At 42.8% G+C, this 19757-nt stretch overlaps 1 protein-coding gene across 2 annotated transcripts in view; it reads right to left on the reverse strand.

The window, feature by feature from the left end:
- The window catches only part of GLI2 (GLI family zinc finger 2), a 205431-nt gene extending 194618 nt beyond the window's left edge, over positions 1 to 10813 (reverse strand). For both annotated transcript variants that reach the window (XM_075093060.1, XM_075093059.1), the window contains exon 1: positions 10559 to 10813. The gene's annotated coding sequence lies outside the window, so the exon portion shown is untranslated. The remainder of the gene's footprint in view (positions 1 to 10558) is intronic.
- Between the last annotated feature and the right edge of the window lie 8944 nt (positions 10814 to 19757).

Raw genomic sequence — 19757 nt, forward strand, 5'->3', positions numbered from 1 at the left:
CCAATCGAATAATTCTCAGATGTCATCTCCTAGCAGGCTTCACCCTGCAGAGCTGAACCAAAGCTAAAGGAAAAGATAGCAGCAATATAAGAACTAATTAGTCATTTGATTAGCTGGCAAGAAGACAGAGCGCTGCAGTTCTGTGACCTGAAACTGCCACTGATGACCTTAAAACTCCATCTCAAGGGTGTCTGGAAATCTGTAACCTCCAGGGAGAGAGAGAGAAACAGGTGATGCCTAAAGTCCATTAGCTCATATGAGATGTTGAAATAGTGTAGATGTTAAGTTGAGGAGAGGTGTGACATTTGAAGTAATCAGCCAGCAAAAGAGAACCTGCAGCACTGCACTTTGTTTGAACCGCTGCACCAACAGCTCCCGGTCCAGCCTACACGAGAAGTTCATTGGGATGTGTGATTTAGTACACCCAGAAGGCACGCTGTTTGGCACGTGAGAAGCACAGACCTCATCCTAGCAACTAACAACACATAGCAAAAGGGAGGAAAAAAAGAACAAAAAAACAACTGCTCTCACTTCATTACAGGAGAGCTAACATCCAGCCAGCCCGAGGGTGGCAGCCCCTCAGCCACACCATGCCAGGAGAAGAGAGCGGCCTAGAACAGAAGGGAAAAGCCGCTTTGAAGAGGGCATCCTGAGTGGTCGCCGCCTTCACCTTTGCCAGCAGGTCCTACACTGCACTGAGAAGATCTGCTCCTGGCAAACCCCATGAACGTGCTGGTTATTCCACATGTAGAAACAGGAGGGGGGGCTGGGGTGAAGCCAGGAGGTCCCCTTAGGCTGCAAAGTTGTATCTTCAACAGCAAAGGAGGGAGACATCAAAACAACCGGGGCTAGGGGCCCCAAGTTATTTTGTGCCCCCTTCCTTCAGCCTGAAAGCTGGAGCACATCATCACCTGACTGCACCCAGCACACTAAATACTTCCAGCCTAATCTGAGGCAGTGCCTCCCTGCCAAACCATCAGGCAGTGTGGAGGTATCCAAGGTGAACTGAAATGGGCCAGCCCAGAATGAGCAGCAGAAAATGACGCCGGTTCACTGCCAGTGAGTTCCCCCCACCAAGAAAGCCCTGCTCATCTCCCACCTTCAACAGCTTGGATGGCGTCTGGCTCTTGGGTATCTCTACCCTGAGAAGAGATTAAAGGAAACGAATGCCTTGGCAAAGATCCCCCTGCCATCTGCACGGCTGGAAATGCCCTCTGGAAAGCAAATGAGGATTCCTCAACTTGCACACTCTTGGGAGAACGGTGCAACCTCCAGCAGCTGCCAGCACTGCCCTGTTTCATCCCGGTCCCCTCAACACAGATCCAGACCTGCCTTTCACCGCCCACCTCCCCCCATGTGCTTTGTCCCAGAGGGATGAACTCACCTCATGCAGTACCAGTGAATTTCTCAGAATAAGTCCAAAACATAGTTTAAATTTTAGCAAGCTCTGCCAGAGGCCTTGGAGTAAAATGCAGAAGTAGGAACATTTTCTCAGACAGAAGATAGAGATTAAGAATGCTGCAGCAGGGTCAGTCGTTAAGTGCAGGCTTTGCTGAGACAATGCAACCCCAATATGCGCAACGTTTTCTCCTTCATTCCCTTTTCTTTAAAAAAAAAGAAAAATGGGGAAAAGACCACAACAGTACACACCGTAAATCAAAGGCAAAAAAATTAGGCGTGGACATGGCTCAGTAGCACATGTACTATGCTCAGCCCTTTGTTCCCTTATAGTTCTGAGAAGGAAAGAGCAAAGTTAGGAATACAGTTACTGCAGTTTACAAAGGAATTTAAGATTTCCAAATCTGACTTACTGTGAATTGGAGCAAAACCCCAAATACTAAATTTCTCCACAGAAGTAATTTTAAAACAATCACTTGGAGACTACTGGAAAATCAATTGTATTGCTACTATATTTCCCATAATGGAATTATAATTTAAAATTCTAAATAAAAACTTATTTCAACACAAAACCTGTAAAACAATGAATTTTAACACTGTCAGAAATATCCCCCAACTCTTTTTTCTGCCACTTTTTGACAAAATTGACCTGATTTTGCAGGAGGTTTTAGTGTTGATCATGCCAGATATTGGAACATGACCCCATCAACGAGCCGTACTCAGGAAATACCAAAGCTGTGGTTGCCAAAGCAACATAATTAACTTGATCATGATATCTACACTGTGCACCACTTCCCAAAAGGCCCTTTAACACCCAGCTAAATCCTTGGCTTGAATGGTGCATCAGGATGAGTTTTTCCTCCAAGTTCTTCAAGAACACACAGAGCAAAAGAAGAAGTTGTCAAGATTACTAAAACCTAAGTACCATTCTGCTCCCTGGCCAATGGTCCCTGGGGCTTGAAGAGGTCAAGGACCAATTCTTGGGTCTCTGCCCATGACTAATGGCTGTGGCAATCACGGAAAATACATGGGTGTGTTGCATGGATCAAACACATTTTTTAAAGCTTCACTTTTAATTCATCTCCATTATCAAATTTAAGAGGTTTGGTTCTTTTGTGGCATAATCAGTAAAATTCTTACTACCTGGGCAGGGAGGCCTGAATGTTGATGTTAAGCCTTGACCCTGGGGCCACAAACTTCAAAACCTGAATATGCTGTCAGTAACTCAATGTGTACAATCTATCAAAAATAAGCTTCTATCTGTTCATTTGGAAAAAAAAAGTAAAAGTAAGAAAGAGAAAAAAATTGAATGATGGGCTTTCAGCCTGTCATCAGACCACAGTGACCTCAATTTTTTGAGAAATAAAGTCAAAATCTATTCTTATCTTCAGAGATTCAAGATGTATTTATGTGTCAAACTTTCTCCCCCTTGTCCTTAGCCTTTGGGAAGCACACTAAAAATTATATCAAAGCCTGAAAACCCTGCGATCACATTCGCATTCACCTTTGACCACGGATGCCTATAGCTCTCACCAGCTCCTAGGCTCATTCTCACCATATGGTGAAGACGACAGGTCTGGGAGCCGCTCGCAGCGAGCTGTTCAGGATGAAATAAAGGCCACTTTGCATAGCAAAACCGCACCGCTCTGCTCAATATTTAAAGGCCGAAAAACTTTACTTTGGCAGTTTTCTGCTCCTTTATATCCTTGAAGGATGTTTTACCAGCATCATCTTCCCTTTACGCACAAATATTTGATTATTCTCTTTGAAATATCTCTGTAACATCTACAGGAATAAGATGCCGAATGCATACCCTGATTGATTCTTTCTTAGCCATCAAATGTGCTTACACAGCAAATACACGCAGCAAATGCACACAAATCTCGCCTTTCACATTTAAAAATATGAACATGCTGTGGTTTTTTTTTTACTCAAACATAATGAATGAGCTTAAATATTAGAACTTGAAATTATTAAGTAAATCATGGCACCTGTAAAGCTTCTATTTGCATAACATTAATTCATGATGGCATGTAAAACAAATTCATCACTCTCACTATATTGTAGTCTGATTTATGTTGGAATTGGAAAAAATAAAAATCAAGAGCACAAAATTATGTTGACAAGATGTACGTGCTCTTCGAAGCCCAAGATTTTTTTTCTGATGCATCAAAACAACTAAATTATGGGAAAGAGGGCTGGGAGAAAGCATCTTTAAAAATGAATAACACACTAGCATCACACATACACACTCTCCATTTATTAACGTCAAGCATGGTGAACATACTCTAGAAAATCATTACCATTCATAGCTACTAACAGCCATTAAATTTCAATCAATTCAACTTAACACAAGTGTACTTCAGTAGCCCTTACAGTTCCTTATAGAGGTGGCTCAGAAAGTCCTGTCTGACTTATTGCATTGTCCACTGCACAAAGAGGCATTGCTGAGGGTTGCTCTGAAAAGGAGCTATCTTGGTGTTGGGAACTGATGCTCTTTTAACACTGTCGCAATCAACAGAACTTGCTTTTAAAGAAGGCATGATAAAAGGAGCTCTAACAGAACTGCCCAGATCAGTATGGAGAGGAGCGATATACTGATTTTAGCTAGGGATGCTGCTTTCCAACCTGAAAACAAGAATTGGTGGGATGTTGTCAAGGGTTTTTCAATGAATTTTAGTAACTTAAACTGCCTAACACAGTGCTAGACAACTTCCAGGAGATCCACTTGCTCCAAGGGAATATAAACACCAAATATATAGGACATTTAAAGAAAAAATGGATTTAACTTCCAAAGGTTGGATATTTAAATCTCCCAGTGATGGATATAAGCCACAGCGCTGTGATATTACAGCATCTCCTACTCATCTGAATTACATTTGTAACACTGGAAGTTTTTCCACTGCTACTGCAGGAATTAAGCTGTGCAGTTGACCATCCCTTGCAGATCCTGGGGAGGACTAGGTGGTCCCCCACTTGGCACCTCATGGCAGGGGTGAGGGACTGTGACCGCAGAGTGCTCATCACCGAGGGGCTGGACCCACACTGGCTTCTGCTGTGCAGCAGAGCATCCCAGAGAAGGCATGCTCCTCTGGAGAGATTTCATCCGTTTCATTTAAATGAATTATCTACAGTAAAATCCCACATTTAACAGGAGATAGAGGACTTTTTTTATTTCTTTTTTTCCTTAAACAGGAGCCCAGATTTTCCAAGCAGGGTTCATTCTGCTGGACACAAAGTCCTTGCTCTAGATTTAAAGGCAGTTTAAGACTGCAGTTGTGTATTCCTACAGAACGGAGACTCGCTCAGTGCACGGAAAAACAGATGTAGTCAGAGAGGTGCCATCACTGCAGCTGAAATTACAAGCTCAAGTAGGGATGCCCTTTTGTCACTTTTAGCTCATCCCTTAGAAGTATCAACATTGATGGTACTACTCATTTCAGGAGTATTTGGGACTATCCTACAGAACTGTGGTTTTCCTTCCCCTGGGATTTACACCTTAGCATTTAACAGAGAATAGCAGTGAAGTTCTTTAGAATCAAGAAACACCCAAGAAATCTCTCAGGCAGACACACGCTCCATTTTAACTCATTTCCCTACACTTACAAGCTGCACTAAATGAAATGAAATTAATGTTAAAAAGGGCCTTTATTGAAAAATCTTCCAGTGACAGGATCAGAAAGTGCCAGAGTTCAAGTAAATCGTTCCATGGAAAATGTTAGCAAAGCTTAATCATACTGGAAGCCGCATTTAATTACAGCTTTTTAAGTCCATCTGGGAAAAAAGAAGAGACTTAAGTATGTCACCTGAGATGATCTAGATACTGAAACTATTTGTAAGTTAACAAAAGCATTTGCATCACAAAGCGCTCTGGGGCAGCACCATGGCAAAGCAGATGTGTAATGAACAAGGATCATAGCACCAAAACAATCGGGGTTGTAAATAACTACTACTAATCTGCAATCATTTAAATTTGGGTTTAATTGCTAGGCAGCAAATACATTTCATTCTTGAAGAGGTAAATGCTCTGCGGAATACACACTTTAAGGTATTTAGCAGCAGAAGCACCACAGTCAAGGATCTGAATGTCAGGAGGGCAGAGAAGAAGAGACAAGCAGCAGGGCTGGGTCTGCCATGAGATCACAACATTAAACAAACTTTTCCCTGGAAGAGAATTAATAATGCAGCCACCCCCACTGTATGTACTGTAAGTGCTGCAGGAGTGACACAATGACGCACATGGGAGGCAAGAGGGTAGTGACTATAGAACAAAATTCAATCTAGTGCTAATGAATAAAAAGTTCCTTTTATTTCTCTGTTGTTTTTGGTTCATTAAATTTTCCACAGATTTGCAGAGAAGAAAACGTGATCAATAAACCTTGACAAAAGTGAACATGTGAAAAAGGCGAGAGAAAGGCACAGGAAGATAAAAGTGATATCCCGATCACAGATTTCAGAGGCAGATGACCAGAGCTTCAGGCTGCTGAATAATCTGAATAGACCATCATTTCTTTACAGCCTTTTACTTTCTTTTCCCTGACTGTTGGAACTCTTCATTCAATACAATAGTAAATGCACTAAAACTTTTTTTCTTATGCTAATGATCGAAATCGGGCGCTCACAGTTAAAACACACTTCCCACCAACTTGTTTTCTTTAAAAAAAAAAAAAATTAACCTATTCAAGTTAAACTAAAATGTCAAAGACAGCTTAAGGCTTACTCTCACCATTCCTTAAAATTAATGGTTTTCTCCCCAGCAGATACAAAAAGAAAAGGCTTGAATAAGGATAAAGCGGCTAAACTCTTTTCATATGAAAAAGGACACTTAGAAAGTAAAAAGAAATACATCCAGTACAAAGAGCCTGGTACCTACAGTTCTAATTTGTATTGTTTCCTCTTGGCATATTTATAATTGTAGAAAGGTGACTGCCAGTCGCAAATAATTGTGAAACGATGAGAAAAGATCCACCAGTGACTAATGTCTTTGGGCAGCCATGCCCATGACAGTACCAGAAATGCTTCCACTCATTACAACAGGGGCCCGAAGGACCCCATTTTCAAATGTTTTCTAATTTGGGTGACCACTTCCAGGCATCACGGCCTCTTTTTCAGCGGTACTGAATATTCACGAATCCCAAATAACTTTTACGGCTCTGAACTTTCGAATTACAGGACGACAACTTTCCTGTTCCCTTGGTGTGGTGCATTTCAGCTTTTGTGTATTTGCTTTTGTTTTGTTTACAAGAAGTTAAAGGGTGTGGTTTTACAGTAGGCAAGTGTGAATGAAGAAGAGTTCTGTGGCCTCTCCTGGACTATACACATCTAATGCATTCAATTCCAACTGGAGCTGGCCTGCAGAAAATTAGACCTGATTACCCAGTATTTCCAATCCAGTCACTGGCTCACAAGACAAACCTGCAATTCTGCCTCTTCAGCTACCAAGATTGCCATGCAAGATCCAATTCTCATTACTTGTACACCAAATAGAAGTTAATTTCTCGAAGATGCACATATATAGAATCAGCTGTATACAGGGGTCAAAAATTGTACGCATTACATGCATACACACATAATGTGTGTGCACATATCCATAGAGACATGTGGGCACATATATATTATTTACCACCTAATACAATGCCTTCTCATCATCATTCATACTGCAATTCATTCCTTGCTATTATTTTATTTAGTGTTGTTCTAATTAATTCCCAAATACCTCATGTTGTTTTGGTTTTCTTTAAAAGGGTCCTGGGAACAGAGCTGAAGCAAACCCTCAACACCACTTAATGCCTTGTGGCAAGTTGTCCAAATGTGCAACTGTTTAAAATATTTACCCAGGTATATTAGGGGGTTGCACAGCTTTTGAACAATGCCCTGGAATCTTTCCCATCAGTAAAAAGCAGACAAAAAGCAGAGACTGCTTAACCTCAGTGCCTCAGCAGCAAGTGAGAAGTGCAAATATCGCATTTCTATAAAGCCCTGGAAGCTTCATAGAAATGGAGTGGCAACTAATTAGTTTGATGCTATAGTCACATCCAATGTTCCTAAGTAGCTTCTTTGAAAAAACTCACTGCCTTGAAATCCTTGGCCAGATTATTAAGTGGAGGCTTTGTGATGGAGCACTAGATAGGTGTTTGCTGCACAAATACATACAGATTTTGGTGACCGCTTACTGAATCCACCGCCTTCACTAATCTGCACTGGAAACTTCACTACGAACAGAGCACTTCTCAGAGTACAAAAGCATGAAGTATCTGTGTACCTTTCAGACTACAGGGCAAACAACTGGCTTACAGTAGGCCACCAAAAACAGGGGGAGGCGGTTAACCAAGTGTCCTCCGTACTTACAAGCAGAGAATGAGGATAATGCTATTGATATTAGGTCAGATGCTCTACCATATCCTTAAACAAAAAAAAAAAAAGAGAGCCATGGGACTGGAAAACTCATTAGAAAAAGTCAAACTCTCTGAACAGAAATAAAGTATCAGGATCATGAAAAACATATTTTCAAGTTATACAATGCTGTAGCGATCAGATAACCCCTCCCTTATACAGCTGTTCAGATAGCCCTGAGCCTGCACAGCTTCTGTAGAAACATTTCACTGAGAGTGAAGTTGTGGTATAAATCTTTAAGGTCATTAGAATCACAGAAACCGTAGTCAAAAATGGTTATTTGCCATAAAAGTTTAAAGTGGTTTTCAAAACAATGCCAAAAATCCTGATCATTATATACATGCCACAAAAAGGCTGTCTTTTCTAAATGTGACTTAGTGTTCAGTGTGAGATTAGGGAATGCAGGCTGCTGTGTATTGGATATCTGAGGTCAGGTCCTGGGTTTTTTTATACAAGTATAAATTGGAGTGGCTTCAATGAAATTACGCTAAATTTATACTGGCATATGCATCTAGTTCAAATTCTTCTATGGTTCTAATTTTTCTCTAAATGAATGACCTAACACAAACAGTATTTGTCCATCTGTATACATCCCCTTTGACACACTGGAAAAAAGACGTTGAAAGGAAGTTGGAAACAGTCCTCAAGATTTGCTTGTCTTTGAAGAACAGCAGTTGCATTTCTGGGCACTTCAAGTCACATACTTTAAGCAATAACAACATTCAAGATCAAGTGCATCTTACTCACCTTGCTTTAAAGATTAGTTCTTTCACAAACGTACACCAGAGGCTTGGATATGCACATACCTGTAGACTAACAGTTCATCTGCAGTGGATCAGGCACTTTTCAGTGCTACAGATAGGTCATGTTTTCAATCAAATGACAAATTTCTAAGAGTTGTTTACAGTGGAAAAGCCATAATGAATTTCATTCACTTCTTAAAAGTTGTCAGCTTTGCAATAACGTTCAATACGACATTTTTATTGCAATTCAAAGTTTGACAGGTGTCAACATTTCCTGAAGTTCCAGCCAAGATACAAATTACCATATCCACCCATCAGAAAAGTTGAATCAAACCAATTCACCAACTGTAGCTGCTGTATGCAGCAATTACCGTGCATTTCAAACATCTCAGGAGCATAAACAATTATTTAGCAGGATCCTCTTTTCCAGGTGAATGTAGTTTCTTTTCTAGTGAAGTTAAGGGAATTAGGCTTAGAACTAAAAAAAAAAAAAAAAAACCTGACAAAACACAAACCTTTTTTTTAAACCAAGGTAGCTAGAACAAACAGATGAAATCAGCAAGTCTTATAACAAATCTGTCTATTCCACTTCTGTATATTTTGAATTTCATGGCTTATTTACTTTACTTTTTTGGCACCAACTCTGCAGTGCATGCCAATACAATATTTGTTTAAATGCTGTTTTATGCAGCATGCTAGTCAAACGTTTACTTTCAAATTCTTGTACATCCCAAGAGCCTCAGTTGGAAGAAAAAAAAAAGGGGGGGGGATTGGCAGGGGATGGACAAAGTTTTACAACTAGTCCTTTTATCTATGGCTGTAAAAATATAAACACGATACTCCAATAAAGTCCTAATACCTATATGCACAAAGGTGGGCATACAGGTTTCCAGTACCTGGAGCTGTATGAAATAGAGGGCATCTATAGGAAGGCACAAGGAAGGCTCAGCCTGGACATTTGCTCATTCGCAAGCGTGTACCGGGAGGCCGAGCCGGGCACCGGCACCGAGCCTGGCTCAGCCGGGAGCGCTCCTCCCGCTCCCGCTCCCGCTCCCGCTGCCGGCCCGGGGGGGCACGGCTTTGGGCGCACCGCGCACCGCCACCGCACCCGCGGCAGAGGCGCAGCCCCGTCCCGGGAAGTTCTGAAGCCCAGGCTCCAGGTTAGCAAAACAAAAATTAAAAAATAGGTATATATTAAAAAATCCCGTAACCGTCGGAAGAGCCGGCAGCAGGGCCAGCGGCAGGACCACTGATCCACCATCCTAAGCCCCTGCGCTGGAAAAGTCAGGTTTCCCAGGAAATGATGGCAATCACTTGAGGCAGAAAAGGCATCTAGATGAGCCCATCTCCCTCCCCGCCTCTCTGATTGTTTTAAAGCCACCGAGTCCGGGGGAAAAACTCTCAACTCTCTAAGTCCTTAATAGGATTGGAGTCCGGGTCTCTCCAAGCCGCTCCTCATCACACAGGGATCAAGTTGCAGTAGGGAATTTTTTAAATTCCTCAGCAAATATACTTGTCGAAAGATTGCCCCTCCCGGGGGGGTTGGCAAGGCGAGGGGGGAAACTTAATTTTTAAAAAAAAAAAAGACAAACTCCCTGCTGGCTTTGGGGACCCCGGCTGTCCTCCGGGACCCGGGGCAAGGCGGTCCCGCAGCGGCCCCGGGCTGCGACTGTCACCACAGCCCCCGGGAAAAACAATGGCCGTAGAGGCACGGCGCAAAGGCCGGTCCCGGCGGGGTCTGGGCCAGGGGGGCACACATCAGACACACACACACACAGACACGCGTGGCCGCATCCGCCCCGCTCACCTGCGGGGGAGGGGGGGTGTGGGAACACGAGACGGGACCCCCCCGGGCACTGCTTCTGCGAGGAGAGCGCCTCGCAAAATTTTTACACCCACCCCCCCCCCCCCACTCCCAGCCTCCAGCCCACCCCGGCGCAGGGCACCTCCGACAAAAGCAGGAGAAGAGGAGGGGAAAAAAAATAAAAAGCACAATGAAAAGACACAATAAGCATCAACTTTACCCAAAAAGCGGAGCAGCAAGTTTTCAGCAGGCGAGCGGTTGCTGCGGAGCAGAGCTGCTCCTCCGGACCCCCATCATAAACTTGGGGGAGGGGGGCGTGGGAGGGACTTTCCCTCCGTCCTTCCCTTTTGTGCCGCTCCCCCCCCGCTCCGCTCCTCGCCAAAAGCTGCCGCGAATCCCGGCGGCGGCGCCGCGCTTTCCCGGGCTGCTGCCGCGGAGCTGCTCCGCGGGGCGGGATGGAGGGATGGAGGGAGGGCGGGAGGGATGGAGGGAGGGCGGAGGGGAGGGAAGGAGGGCTGGGGGCAGTTTGGAGAGGTGCGGGGCGGCTCCTGCTGCCCATCAGCCCGTCCCGGCGGCGGGACGCAGCGCGCACACACACACATACATACTTTTATGTATATATGCACACACACACGCGCGCAGGCTGAAGTTGAGCAGCCAGCAGGGAAGACGTTGGAGCGCTTTCAAGCCCCGACAGAAGAGGAAAACCGGCTGTAGGGTCTGTTTTCTCCCTCCGCCCTCTCCCCCCCTTAAAAAAAGAAAAAAGAAAGAGAAATCAAACCCTTCCCATCCTTTCGGCGCGGGAGCGGGGGACCGCTCCGGATCCTCCCTCTCCTCCCCTCCTCCCCTCGGCCAGCCGCACCATTTTGGTTGCGGGGCTTGCTCGCAGCCGGGGTGGGATCCGCACCCCACGGGGCCGCTCCGGAGCGGGGCCGCCGGCCGTCCCCGCACCCCGCTGCGCTGGAGGGCATCTGCAACAGAACCACAAACCCCCCTTCTTCGGGGAGAGTAGCCCCCCTCCCGCCCCACACAACAAAAGTTTGGCCTTGAGCAGATTCAGTCGCCCAGAGGCGGGGATGAGCCGCGGGGTGGTTTTCCTCCAACTTTGGTGTTTTGGTTTGGTGTTCTTTTATTTTTTTTTTTTTTTTTCCCGGGAGTTTGCGCTACTTTTCAACCCCCGCCCCGCCGGGGTTGGAGGCAGCCAAGCCCCGCGGAGCATCCCCGCCGCCGCGGCCAGCCTGCGGCCGTGCCCCGGGTGGGGGCCGGCAAACCGGCGGCTTCAGCCTTCGCAAGAAACCTCTTCGGTGGGAGAAGCGTTCATTAAAGATTGTTCCCTAAACACGGTAACCGACCTCATCGGAGCACGAAAACCTGTTTTAATCCCCGTGTTTTGGGACCGAGGCTACGAGGAGAAGAAAAAGTATCTCTAAAAAAGTGCCCTGCTCCCACCCCAAATATCTTCACTTTTGCACTGATCTGGTGCATTAGCAGTAATACCGATGAGGAATGCAGCAGTTTTAACTTGGACTTCGGCCAGACTGGGCTCGTTACTTGATTTGTTTTTATTTCTTTGGCTAAGGAATTTATCAAAAGTTTAAAAAACAACCAGATGCTGCTGGGGAGGGTCACCACGCTGTACCCTAGAGCAAGCTGAAACTCGCCGTATCATCGGGGTATCTGACTCCAGCAGGATTATGGCCACTACCATGGCAACCGCATGCCACATCAGCCCCCAGCTTCACTTTCAGTCCCTTGGGCAGTGTTAACATCTGTCAGTAGATTCGCCCGACATGCAGCCCAGGTCCGGGCAAGTGGAAAGTGAGCTTTATGCCATTCAGAAACCTTCCTCTTCTAGCCTGTGCAAAGCTACCTGGCTGGACCCCAGGCTCGATACCACAATTTTAATCCTAAAAACCTGCTACTAATTTGGGTGCCTTCTGTCTGAAAGCTTGCACAACTCTTTTTTGTTTTTTTTTGATGGGGCTGGAAGGCTGATGTTTGAGGGTGGCAACTGGTTCCCCATGCACCCCCAAATCCCATTTATTCCATTCAGATGTCTTGGGGAGGACTGCAAGGGAACAGGTTATTTTCTCAATCACCACCATCACAACTTTCTTTTTTTTTTTTTGGGGGGGTCAAAGACTAGCACTAGCATGCATTCACTATCTCATGCAGAGAAACTGCCTCCTCTCACCATGGCACACATGCAGCCCATGCTGGCACGGACCTGGTGCAACCTTACCCCATGCAGATGGAGAATTTTGAGCTGAGAGGGGTTTCACTGCACCTACCGCTGAAGACCACTCCACAATGGAGAGAGGGGCTTTGGTTACCAAAAGTAGGAACAAACCATGTCTTTGATCTCCAGAAAACAAAGCCCAATTGTATTCCCAGGTTACTTTACTGGGGAAAGATGACCTGGCAGCTTGCTAGGTGGGTTAGAATAAGAGGGGTTTGAATGGACAAAAAAAAAGAATCTGGCAAAAAGAATTAACATTAGATGTGTTCTAAATTCTTGCTGTATAGTTACAAACACATACACATCCAGACTGTTGGCTAACAACATTTTTAAAAATAAAAATAAAAAGGAATTAAAGGATTAATTCAGAACAGTTCTGTGGTTAAGAAGGTCAGTTTTCCTTCCTAGAATTCATACGTGTCAATCCTTTAGAAGATGGTGATTTTTAAGCCTGAATGGAAACTCCCCCTTTTTGTCAGAAGGACGATGGCTGGCAACGGCTGGAGTTTTCTGAGAACTTTGAGTTGGCTTTTACATTATCTGACTGCTGTAGCTCATCCATCCTTCCCTCTCCTGCTCAGCTCATTGAACTGCCCTCTCTTAATCTTCCATAGGTGTCTGAGATTAAATAGGCGACGGAATGACTGACATTTGGTATACATAAAAGAATCAAAATATGAACAAGGGGTCAAAGTGCAGCTCTTCCCTCTGGTCTTCCCTCCTGCTCTTGTACAACTTGATGGGGATGAAACCAAGTAGGGATATAAAGATATATTACAATGTACACTTACCGTACCTTGCTGTAGCATGAGTGTGTGGATATAGAGGATATATTAAAAAGTGTTCTGGACTAAGAGAAGAGCATTTTTTAAAACACTTTTTTTTTTTAAAAAAAAAAAGCTCTCACAATGATGAAAGATAGACGTACCACCTGGTCCAGGATTGCTAATCTGGGATCTGCCCCATTTCCGTTAGGATCAATGGAATGAATCTGATTAACCACAGAGGAAGTTAGACTAGCCTCAAAAGGCACAAATGTGGCTTTTATAATGTTTGATATAGTTCTGAAAGAGGACTGTAATTTTTTATTAAAGAAGATATTTAAAGAAAAATGTTTAAAAAGAAGTGGGGGATGCTCCATTTTGTTCTGTTTGTATCTACAGGATTTATTTCTATAAATCTTCATAGATCCTAATGGTAAATTAAAAGGCCCATTTGAGTATTCCAAAAGATACACGTAGGTGGAAGCTAACAGAAAAAAAATCACATTTAAATATGCTTCTCTTTTAGAATAAGGACAATAATTACATCTAGGATGATCACTAGGAGATAGAGGCCTAAAAATCATGTTTCACGGAACTCATGTCTTTATTCTGTCTGGTTTAAGTCCAACTGGGAAGTAGTACATGATCAGTTCTGCCCTGATTTAAACAGCTGTACCAGCTCTGGGGTCAATGAAGTTGCACCAAGTCTGAATGCACCTAGAATCTATAGAACATCATTAATCACAATGATATTTAATAAATTAACAATGTCGTGTGTAATGCTGGCTCAGAATTTTCTAGGAGAATGAGGAAGATTTTTTGGCATAATACATTGACTTATTTTTTTTTAAGTAGCCCTTTTACCTGGGGGAAATTGTAACTGTGTGTAGACAATGAGACAATACTCATTGGGATGATATGCAGCTCTGATTCCTATCTGCCTCCATGTATGTGTTGTCTCTTGTTTAAAACTTCAGTGGTAAGTTCCTTGAGGCAGGTGCCATCTTCCTGCATTCTACATTTTAAGCCTTATTTTATTTTTCCTCTCTCCAAAGTATATCCAAAGTTTAACTTCGATGTTAATTTCCTGATACCTTTTTGTTTTCATTTTTTTGTTTGTTTTTGGTTTTTTCCACTGGAAGGATCCATTCTTGCCAGGTTTAATCTGTATTGGATCATGAATATTGAGCTCATGCCATAAACTTATCAAAGGTTTTTCCATGATTATGAAAGGATACTTCCATGCTATATCAGCAAAGGAAGTGGTACTTCTATTCACTGCAGAACTGGCCTGGAAGATTCCCTTTCATTTCAGAGAGCATGCAAGATCTTACTCAACTTTAAACAAAAATTGAAATGTCCTGCTGAAACAGGACCTTATTCACGTGACTACGAACACTGAAATTACTGCTCATGCAATGATAAGCAAACCATCTGAATGTGCATTCACCATGAACTAGGAATGTGTTTGTCATCAGTTACCTGACATAGCTGAAGAACAGAAGCTTCTTCAAAATGCACGGAGCCCATCGTGTCTGTGCAGTTTTCAAGAAGTGTCTCATCTGCAGCTGCTCTTGTCAGACCCGGCCCACTCTCAGATGGTGAGAGGTCTCTTCTCCCATTCAGATCTGAAACACAAAGTGCGTTTTGCTCTAAGAGTAGGAACTCCAATCTCCAGAGCCCAAACTACAGAAAGTTTAAAATGAAAAGCTCAGGACTGAGTCTATTCCCAGAAATCATGCTTACATGGGGAATGGAAAATAAGCAGCACTGCAGAAGCATTGCTCTTTGGCATGGATGTGAAAATGAAACGCACGTCTTCTGGGGGTCAGTCTCTTCTCATGGTCCTGTACAGTTTCTCATTCTTCATTCCTCTTCTCCCTGTCTGCAGCCCCCTCTGCCAGCTAGGGGATGGGCTACAGGGCTCTGCCTGCTGGGTGTTTGAGAAAGGAGAAGGGCATCACACCAATCTGACCAGATCCCTTCTGGACCTCGTCCATCCCCAGCAAAATGCTTGACTTGATGGGAAGCCAGATAACAATTTTCTTGCCCAGGGATGATTGGGTTACTTGAAGTGTGTTATCTCCTTAGAGGAAGGAGAGGAGAGCAGGTGGTGGGGTGCACAAAACAGTAACTGGGGTACCTGTACGTGGCATTGTGTGAATAACTGCAAGTGACTGGAGTTGGCAAGGTACAGAAAGAAAAACTCGACCATTGGTATGAAGTTAATGAGATTTAATAGAAGCCTTATTTATATTTCATCAGGGAAAAACCACAGAGAAGACTTTTCATTCACTCCAGGAAGAGAAAATTCCTTGAATTTTGTAGAAAATCAGAATCCTTGTCACTGCAAAATGTATAATCTGGTGCTTTACACATTATACTATATTACATATACACACTGTGTATCAGTTTATATATACTGATTAATAGTTTGCACTAACTTGCCCTGATGTCAGACTATTAAAACATAACGTACACTGGCCAGCGATTCCAGTAAAAGTTTTCGCTTTCTCTCCCCCAAAAAAACCTTTTATTCATTTAACCTTTACAGTTCTAGAAATATAAATATTAATTAGGGTATCCAGCGCTTACCTCATCCAAGACCAGATAAAGAGTCCTTGATAAACCTGGAAAGGAAATCCCAATTCCTAGACCCAAATTCAGGCTACTAGATAGTGCCATTTCAAGGAGATATCCTTTGTCAGAGCTTAGTCTTCCTTCCGCTGCCCTGACTTTCAGGGTATATAAAGTGTTTGAAAACATCTCACCTTATTTGCTTTTGTAAGTCACTCTCTTTTTTTTTGAGGAATTGCGAATCTTCTGGATGATATTTCATCTAAAGCATGGACTATTGCACCAGTCCCTGTTTTAAGAGGCCCTAAAGGAATAAAAAGATTAGAAACAAGAATATGACCATATCATCAACATCTCAGAGTTCTGGTGTACCGATGGCCCCTTTCTCAAGGTAACATCTCCAAGGGTTGCAGAACAACAGCCAAAGCTGTGTAAATGCTAAGAGTTTTGGAAGGAGCTCCTAATTTTCAGTATTCATATTTTCAGAGGTAGCCTGCCTTCTTTGAAAATCAGGCGTCTGTGAGTTATCTAAAGTCAGGCATCCAAAATACCCATCTATTACTGTAAATCCTGGCTAATATTGTATGATGATGAGCAAAAACTGTGGACATGGGTGTATGAAACTGCAGGCCAAACAGCATGAGGTGCCTGAAAGCTCTGTCAAACTGATGTGAATTTCCATTACATTCGTTGAATAAACAAGTGACATCAACATCTGGAATCAGAATGACCCCAAACCCCTAAATAATAGCCCTCCTATGTACTGCCCACAGAAGTCCAGCCTGGTTTTGCTGAAGAGACAAGTAATGTTTGCAATCATACCTAATATATTTCAAATTGGTTATATTGTTTATAGATTGCTTATGTCAAAACCGGTGAATTCTCTGGTGTGCTTTAGGATTTATGCATTCTAGTTCTTTGCAAGGTTTGTTCTTATTTGTTGCTACCTGCAAAAATATATCTCTTGGCCCCAATTCACAGTGGAACAATGTTAGGTCATTATTCCTTGAATTGTTAGGCTGTAAAGAAGCAATTTCTCACTAACCTGTGACACAGGAAATTGTGATTCTGATGTCAGGTCATTTCTGGAGTTCCTTTTACAACAATCTGTTTTTCTGTCAGCAAATGACATTTATGTATTATTTCCAGAAAGTGTAGGCTTCAGTATTTTTGTATGTATACATTCAATATTTCTCTCCTGCCTCTTATGCTGCATAGCCTGGAGTTTTAATATATGATTCAACTGATAAATAAATATATTTTGATTGATAGTGCAAACACCCAGCAGCTGAAACTAGTGCTACTTTAAAGTGCTTCTCAGAATAGTTGAGTTTCCTGCTTTTGTTTTCACTGAGATTTCTTTTACGAAGCACTGCAATGAATGATTAATGCTTGGATACCCCTTTTCTCTAGATCCTCTGCTGAACTTAATGTGTTTCTCAGTGTTCCTTATGAAGGGAACACAACCCAAACTGCCACTGCAGCAAGATTTTATACTCTGTTTAACAGGGTTTGGTGTTATGAACCAAAATCACTAGTGAGGTTCAGAACTTCCTCTTATGATAAGAAAATAGATATGTTTTACCAATATACTGCAACCTAATGCAGTTATTTTATTCTACTCTTTTGAAATTGGGTAACATGTAAAATATTTGACAGATGACAGTGTGCATATGTTTTACAAATAAATATGCATATTGACTACACAAGAAGTGGTTTACTGGCAGAGTACGTTTTACATATACTTAGGGAACCGATGCTATAAAGTTACACATCCACAGAGACAAAAGTTATTTCCGTTGAAATGCACAGCATCAAACCTTTCCACTGAACTAAACCGCCTTTCTCTCTCCTCTCGTTGGTACTGGTTTTAAGGGTAATATATATGGATATGTAGCCCTATAACACTACTATAATTCCTTTCTTCAAGAAAGATCCCAAACATTTCCAAAACAGAGCCTAAATCCTGGTGGCGTTACACACAGGAGATGATCTGTGCACGTCTCATGGGCTACGCAGATGGGATATAGTCCTCAGTGGTAGATAATATGCTAGATTATGTAACCATACTCAAGATAAATATGCAACTTCTATACATTAGAATCACACTGAGCACCACTGCAATGTGAGCGTCTTTGGCATAAATGCAGAAGCTATTTAATAACCCAAAAGATTTTAGATCTGTTAATACAGTTATAGAACAATGGCATCAGGAGAAGGTGACTAACAAAGACCACATAAACTTTCACCAAAAGTCTGAAATGCATTTTTACCACCTTGTAACCATTCACTCATTTCAATCCATCATTTCTGACACATAGATTCAAATCAAGTTTTCCAAAACAGAATGAAAATGACTACATTTCTACTAATAAACAAACTAAGACCAAATAAATTCCATCCGTAGAGACTTTCAAAATTTGGAGTAGACAAACCCTAGAAAATATACTGTAGTAGCAATCATACATGCAAGGATAAGTGAGATTATATTACTAATACGTAGTTTATTAAGCCTCAGTTTCCTCAGAACCGATCACAAAATTGCTTAGCATAAAACATGAAAAAACCCCCAAGGTATTATGTTGGTATAAAAATGTGCGATACAGCCAGTTTTGTGGTAATATGACCTATTAATAGACCAATTTATCTTCTAGTATCACTGCAACATTCTCAATTCCAGCTGGCAAAGCCAGTATGACATAACCTAAATACTAACTGTAACATGGTGAGAATGATAGACAATGTGGGCACCAAGCTGAGCATCTTAATCTAGGAGCGTACTGCTCTAGGTTTCCTATGTATCAATGCAGAGGGAGAGAGACTTGTGCATGGGTCTTGTCAGAGCATGTAAATCAGGCTGTTGCTGCGAATCCCTCTTTGGAGAAGCTGTGCTTTCCCCCAGCCACCCAGACAGCCCCAAGGGGAGCTAAGCTTCCCCAACCCAGGTGCTTACGGTGTGAACACCTCCATACTGACCATGAAGATTGTAATCAATGTGAAGAACAACATTCCTTTCTGCAAAGATCATCTCGAGATGCTGACAAACACTGAATGTAGCCCAGTAGTCTGGCTTATTAATAAATTCCAAATATCAGAAGAAATACTATTTAAAGTCCTTCTGTCATTCAATCCCATGCCCCTAAGCAGCAGTAGTGTCCCCACAGAACAGGGCTGGGAACTCACAGGATCCTGGTGCAGCTCAACAGTTTGTCCCATCCTGAGACTTCTCTCAACATGTTTCCTACAACTCGTCTGAAAAATGTGCAATATTTTGATATGAGCATATTTAATCCAGCAAACATATTCATACGCTGTTAACTTACATTTTCCCCTTCTGACCACACAATAATAGATTGTGGTAAAAGTAATCAGGTATACCCTGAAGGATTGTGCTTGCCCAGCCTTCTCCTTGGCTTTCAGAGAACATCGCAGTTACTGTCTGAAGTTTGTGCCACCTTTGAAGACTGTGACAAGAAGCGAGTGAGTCTACAGAGTATTACAGTGCTTTCCATCAGCCTGCATTGGGTCCCTGACCCTCCAGGGGGTGTTATGCACAGTCCACCTCTGGTTTTCTTTCCTAACTCTCTGGCCAATGCCCATTTACTCCAGCTTTTCTAAAGAGTTAACTACCCAAGACAAAGTTATTTAATCAGGTTCTGGATGAGTCCAGAGAAAAATACCAAAGCAAACATGGAAAAAGGGTAGAGCTGATGTAACACGAGACAGCATATACCATGTAGAAACAAGGTAGAGAGCACAAACTGTACTATAGGAGAATAACTCAATCGAGGAGTGACGCAGGCAGAACCACCAGAAAGCCCACAACAAACAAAACCTGC

This window comes from Phalacrocorax aristotelis, chromosome 5 (assembly GCF_949628215.1).
Source record: "Phalacrocorax aristotelis chromosome 5, bGulAri2.1, whole genome shotgun sequence".
NCBI classification, from domain to species: domain Eukaryota; kingdom Metazoa; phylum Chordata; class Aves; order Suliformes; family Phalacrocoracidae; genus Phalacrocorax; species Phalacrocorax aristotelis.